Here is a 6000-nt window from a genome sequence, read left to right on the forward strand (position 1 = left end):
TTAATGTGTGTAAAATAAACTTAAATAATCTTTAAAATATATTTAAAATTATATAACCTACATACGTGTCTCACATTCTTTTTTTGACAAGAAAACATCCCTACAACTTCTGAAAGTGAACATCAGTGTTTTACTGTAGCATAAGAAGTGTTATTTTAACATCAGTGTAAACCACATTAGGTTTATTTAACAACAGAACATGAATAAACATATGTAAAAATAAAACACTGCGTAGTTTTCACTGTATGAATTAAACATATACTGATTCTTATTAAAGCTACAAAAGTTATTCAGCCAAGAGCAGTGAGTGATTTTGTCTTTTGTTCATGACCAATGTTATTGCAAGCTGTTGTGATATGCATATCGTGATATATACATTTGCGATATTTCGATAATTTTGATATATTGTGCAGCCCTAACAAAATATATATTTGCCCATATAATTATATCCATTGCAACAATAAGCAATTTCCAGTCTATCCATTTATATTCATATGAAGACAAATTCCTACCTTCAGCTTGCCAGACTTGCTGAGTTTTTCCTATCATTTGGTAACTTATGGTTATGATATACCTAAGCTCTTACTTTCTCAGCAGCCTTTGGTACTGGATATATTTTGATATATCATAATTCATGCTTCCATGGTAACAGCTACTTCTCTGCCTGATCCTTTGGATTATGGAGTTGTAGTTCTTCACTAAGAATTTGCCAATTGCCTTGTTAATCTTCATCAAGGATGTAACCAAATGTTTGGGAGGACCAAATGTACATAAGAATCCATTAACAAAAAAACTCAACACTCTCTCGTGGCAATTAGTAACTATTATTATTTTTGGCGAATTTACAATCTAGATTGTTTTCCACTTATGGTTAGGTTTGGGAGTGGAGATACTTTTTTCCATAAAAATCGCATGTTTCCTTATGAATAATTTTGTATAAATTCATACAAAATGACCACCTTGAATATTGAAGGGCATAATGGTCATTGCTCTTTAAAAAAACGTGGAATCCAGTTAGTTTAGTTACCACAGTAACCAACCAAATAAATGACATATAGGCCTAGATCCTGTATTAATTGAATTTTATACAAACTACCATAGTATTACAGTATATTGGACGTGGGGCCATGCACGTCTATTTTTTAAAGTTGACTACCTAGGCTACTGTAGGTTTCATATTATAGCCTATGGAAATCAGTCAATCATTCATTCAGTTCCATGACAATGGAAGTACATCCACTTTTGTAAGTATCATTTACCAAACTACAGCAATTACAAATCTAAAAGGAAACAAGAAATGGAAGATACAGTAGAATCGGTAAATATAAGTTTCGATAAAATGAGCATAGGTTCACATTTGCGCTACAGCTGTCTGTCAAAAGCGTCTGTTTCAGCGCAACAGTGAAATGATGAGCAACTTTTGAACGTAGTCCACACTTGTTCTAGACAGTACAACAACTATCAACATTTTTACAACGACAGTGAAAACATACAGAGCTGCCTACCAAGACCACAATTATTTGAGGTAAATACCCCAAAAATATGTCTAGGTGTAGTGCTTTGAGACGCTGGCCATATTATTCAGTATTATGGGACTGTTCGTGTAAAACTTATCTCGCAGTGTCATGGTGCCTATTTGGTCCCTAAAGAAATCATCTCTAGCATGATGTATTGTCTTCAGCAGTTCTTTAGTAAAGGTGAGAGTAAAGAAGAGCTTGAATAAATACCTGAACCTGTTGACTCCGCCCCCGCCGCCGCTCACCGCCTCAACTCCTGCCGCACAGTTTGATGCTGCAGTAAACTTCCCCGTCTGCTCAACAAAAGAGCAATAAACGTGTCATTGAGGACCTTTAGGTGTCTTTTAGTTGTAGTTGAGACAGGACCCCGTATGAAGCAGCGGCCATTTGAGAGTCATGTGTGCTGAGTGTGTGTGTGTGTGTGTGTGTGTGTGTGTCTGTGAAACCCAACACGAGTGAATGAACCCGCCCCGTTTCCTCAAAGTCCCGTTAACTCTCTCATCTCCATCTTTGACGGTTTCCATCACTGGCAGCCTGTGCTTCTGATATAACAACATATCAAAACTTTCAATCATAATAATTACAAACAGTAGTAGTTTTCTGTTCACTATAGTAATCATTTTAAAATGTAGGCTATTTAGTTATTTCAGTCGACGTTTTAATTGTTCAGTTATTTAAATCAACATTTCTGTTGTTTTTATTTTATTTTATTCATTTGAATCATTTATTTATTTAAATCAATTTAAATGTAATTTGTTTATTTTTACACAGACAGAGAATCCTGGGGTTCTCATTCTCTAGACCCCAGATTGAAAGCCCCTGCATTAGGGCATATATTTGCAATACATTTTCTAAGTTTTGATTAATGTTTCTTCATGAATGATGATTGGAGAGAGAGTGATAGAGCCAATTCAAACGATTGGGATTATTAGGAGGCCATGACTGATAAGGACCAATGGATGGAATCTGGACAGGACACTCTTTACGAGAAGTGACTTGGGATTTTTTTTAGGGACCCCAGAGAGTCGGGACCTCAGTTTAACATCTCACCAGAAGCCTATTCATAGAGACACTATAGCAGGGCTTCTTCACATGTTGACATGTTTAAGTGCCATCTGAAATTTTCTTATAGAATGATCATTTTTATCAAGCTCGTATATTTAAGTTCGGTAATTTCACTTAAATGACAATTAATAGGTAATTTTCATTGCCATTTAAGTGAAATTACTGAACTTAAATATAGGAGCTTGATAAAAATGATCATTCTATAAGAAAATTTCAGATGGCACTTAGAGGCTTTTGCATCTGAACTCTTCATATATATATGCTATATATATATTCATGGTGTGAATCCCGTTCCACCACATCCTAGAGGTGCCCTATTGGATTAAGATCAAGTGACTGTGACATTTGAGTATATGAACTCATTGTTATATTCATGATCAAGAAACCAGTTTTTTAAAATGGTGCGTTATACTGCTGAAAGTAGCCATCAGAAGATGAGTACACTGTGGTCATAAAGGGATGGACAATACTCAGGTGGTGTTTAAACGATGCTCAGTAGGTACTAAGGGGTCCGAAGTGTGCCAAGAAAACATCCCCCACACACCAATACACCACCACCACCAGCCTGAACCATTGATACAAGGCAGGATGGATCCATTCTTTCATGTTGTTTACGCCAAATTCTGACCGTATCATCTGAATGTTGCAGCAGAAATTGAGACTCATCAGACCAGGCACTTTTTTTCCCAATCTTCTATTGTCCAATTTTGCTGAGCCCGTGTGAATTGTAGCCTCAGTTTCTGTTCTTATCTGACAGGAGTGGCACCGGTGGGGTCTTCTGCTACTGTAGCCCATCTGCTTCAAGGTTCGATGGTCTTCTGCATATCTCGGTGGTAACAAGTGTGTAACAACTCATAATGTAATAACAGCACATAATATAAAAACTGCACATAATAATTATTACGTTATTATTACTGTAATAAAATGCTCATAATGTAATAATTTTCTCAAAACGTAATAAAATCTTGTGCTCATAATGTAATAATTCATTTTCAATGTAATAACAATTTGTCACATAATGTAATAGGTTATTAATTTATTACAATATGAACACACTGTGGCAACTTATAAAGTAATCATAGTTCATAACCAGCACATAATGTAAAACAGTGTTTACAATATGATAATTATCTTTCAATTTAATAAATTTGAGCACAAAACATAATAATAGTTTATGTAAAATAAGAAGTTTATTTAAAATAAGATATTACGTTAAGGGAAAATTAGGCTTATTAGGCTACATTGTGAACTTTTATTTTTATAAATATCTTATAATAATCTATAAAAAAAACAATTATTAAATATTTTGTGATTATGACATGCTCCATCATTTTGAGTTGCTTTGACCCAGAAAAACATTTTAAGTTTTAATGATAAAAAAAAAAGTAAGTTTCCACTCTTATTATATACTTTTTTTTAAAGGATTTTTGAGGTATAGTCATTTAAATGGTTGTTATAAGAGCTAGTTGTCATGATTCCTGTCCTGTGTTTCCCTTGTCTGGTGTGCATTTTTGTTATTTCCTGTTCTGTGCCATGTTTTGTAGTCCTTTGTAGTCTTTCTTGTTTATTAGTCTCCCCAGGTGTTTCAGATTAACCACGCCCCCTTGTTATCTTGTTTAGCTTGTTAGTCTCTGTATTTAAACCCTGTATCTTGTTTTAGTGTTTGTGGGTTCTTGTTTGTGTATGTTGGCTGTTTGGTTCCTGTGTCCTGTTTCCCGAGTCTGAGTTTGTCTAGGTTTTGGTTTATTAAATAAAGTTTGCTGCATGTGGATCCTGCTTCCTCCTATCATTCAGCCAGCAGCGTTACAGAAGAACCCACCACTCAATGGATCCAGCAGCAGCTTTGGGGAGTCTCCAGCCAAGATGGCGGCCACGTCTGATTCTGGTTCCCAGGATGGCCGCCACCACGTTGTCTGAGAATCTCCAGCCAAGAAGGCGGCCACGCCTGATTCTGGTTCCAAGGATGGCCGCCGCCACGCTTCCTGAGCCTCTGTCTGTTCCTGAGACCGCATCTGTTCCTGAGTCTGAGCCTGTTCCTGAACCTGAGCTTCTTCACGTCGCTTCTGCTGATCCAGAGACTGTTCACGTCACTTCCACTGATCCAGAGACTGTTCACGTCGTCGCTTCTGCTGATCCAGAGACTGTTCACGTCGCTTCTGCTGATCCAGAGACTGTTCACGTCGCTTCTGCTGATCACGTCACTTCGGCTGATCCAGAGACTGTTCACGTCACTTCTGCTGATCCAGAGACTGTTCACGTCGCTTCTGCTGATCCAGAGACTGTTCACGTCACTTCTGCTGATCCAGAGACTGTTCACGTCGCTTCTGTTGATCCAGAGACTGTTCACGTCACTTCTGCCGATCCAGAGCTTCACGCCATCCCAGAGTCTCCTTCGCCGCTGGTCCCGCCCAGCTCAGAGTCTCCTTCGCCGCTGGTCCCGCCCAGCTCAGAGTCTCCTTCACCGCTGGTCCCGCCCAGCTCAGAGTCTCCTTCGCCGCTGGTCCCATCCAGCTCAGAGTCCTCTTCACCGCTGGTCCCGCCCAGCTCAGAGTCTCCTTCAACGCTGGTCCCGCCCAGCTCAGAGCCCTCTTCGCCGCTGGTCCCGCCCAGCTCAGAGTCCTCTTCACCGCTGGTCCCGCCCAGCTCAGAGTCTCCTTCAACGCTGGTCCCGCCCAGCTCAGAGCCCTCTTCGCCGCTGGTCCTGCCCAGCTCAGAGCCCTCTTCGCCGCTGGTCCTGCCCAGCTCAGAGCCCTCTTCGCCGCTGGTCCTGCCCAGCTCAGAGTCCTCTTCGCCGCTGGTCCTGCCCAGCTCAAAGCCCTCTTCGCCGCTGGTCCGGCCCAGCTCAGAGCCCTCTTCGCCGCTGGTCCTGCCCAGTTCAAAGCCCTCTTCGCTGCTGGTCCGGCCCAGCTCAGAGCCCTCTTCGCCACTGGTCCTGCCGCCTGAAGGGTCGTCTCCGCCCTGGCCGCCTGAAGGGTCGTCTCCGCCCTGGCCGCCTGAAGGGTCGTCTCCGCCCTGGCCGCCTGAAGGGTCGTCTCCGCCGTGGCCGCCTGAAGGGTCGTCTCCGCCCTGGCCGCCTGAAGGGTCGTCTCCGCCCTGGCCGCCTGAAGGGTCGTCTCCGCCCTGGCCGCCTGAAGGGTCGTCTCCGCCCTGGCCGCCTGAAGGGTCGTCTCCGCCCTGGCCGCCTGAAGGGTCGTCTCCGCCCTGGCCGCCTGAAGGGTCGTCTCCGCCCTGGCCGCCTGAAGGGTCGTCTCCGCCCTGGCCGCCTGAAGGGTCGTCTCCGCCGTGGCCGCCTGAAGGGTCGTCTCCGCCCTGGCCGCCTGAAGGGTCGTCTCCGCCGTGGCCGTCTCCTCAGCCAGCACTGCCCTGGCTGCCAGCACTGCCCTGGCCGCCTGCACAGCCTGATCCGCCCTGGTCTCCC

At 42.9% G+C, this 6000-nt stretch overlaps 1 protein-coding gene across 3 annotated transcripts in view; it reads right to left on the bottom strand.

Annotated features, from left to right (window-relative positions):
* Positions 1–1974, bottom strand: part of raraa (retinoic acid receptor, alpha a) — a 202345-nt gene extending 200371 nt beyond the window's left edge. For 2 of the 3 annotated variants that reach the window (XM_081393226.1, XM_081393227.1), the window contains exon 1: positions 1728–1974. The gene's annotated coding sequence lies outside the window, so the exon portion shown is untranslated. The remainder of the gene's footprint in view (positions 1–1727) is intronic. The other variant, XM_081393229.1, reaches the window with a different exon arrangement.
* Positions 1975–6000: the final 4026 nt, after the last annotated feature.

The sequence above is a fragment of the Scardinius erythrophthalmus genome (assembly GCF_964197995.2).
Source record: "Scardinius erythrophthalmus genome assembly, chromosome: 18".
NCBI lineage: Eukaryota > Metazoa > Chordata > Actinopteri > Cypriniformes > Leuciscidae > Scardinius > Scardinius erythrophthalmus.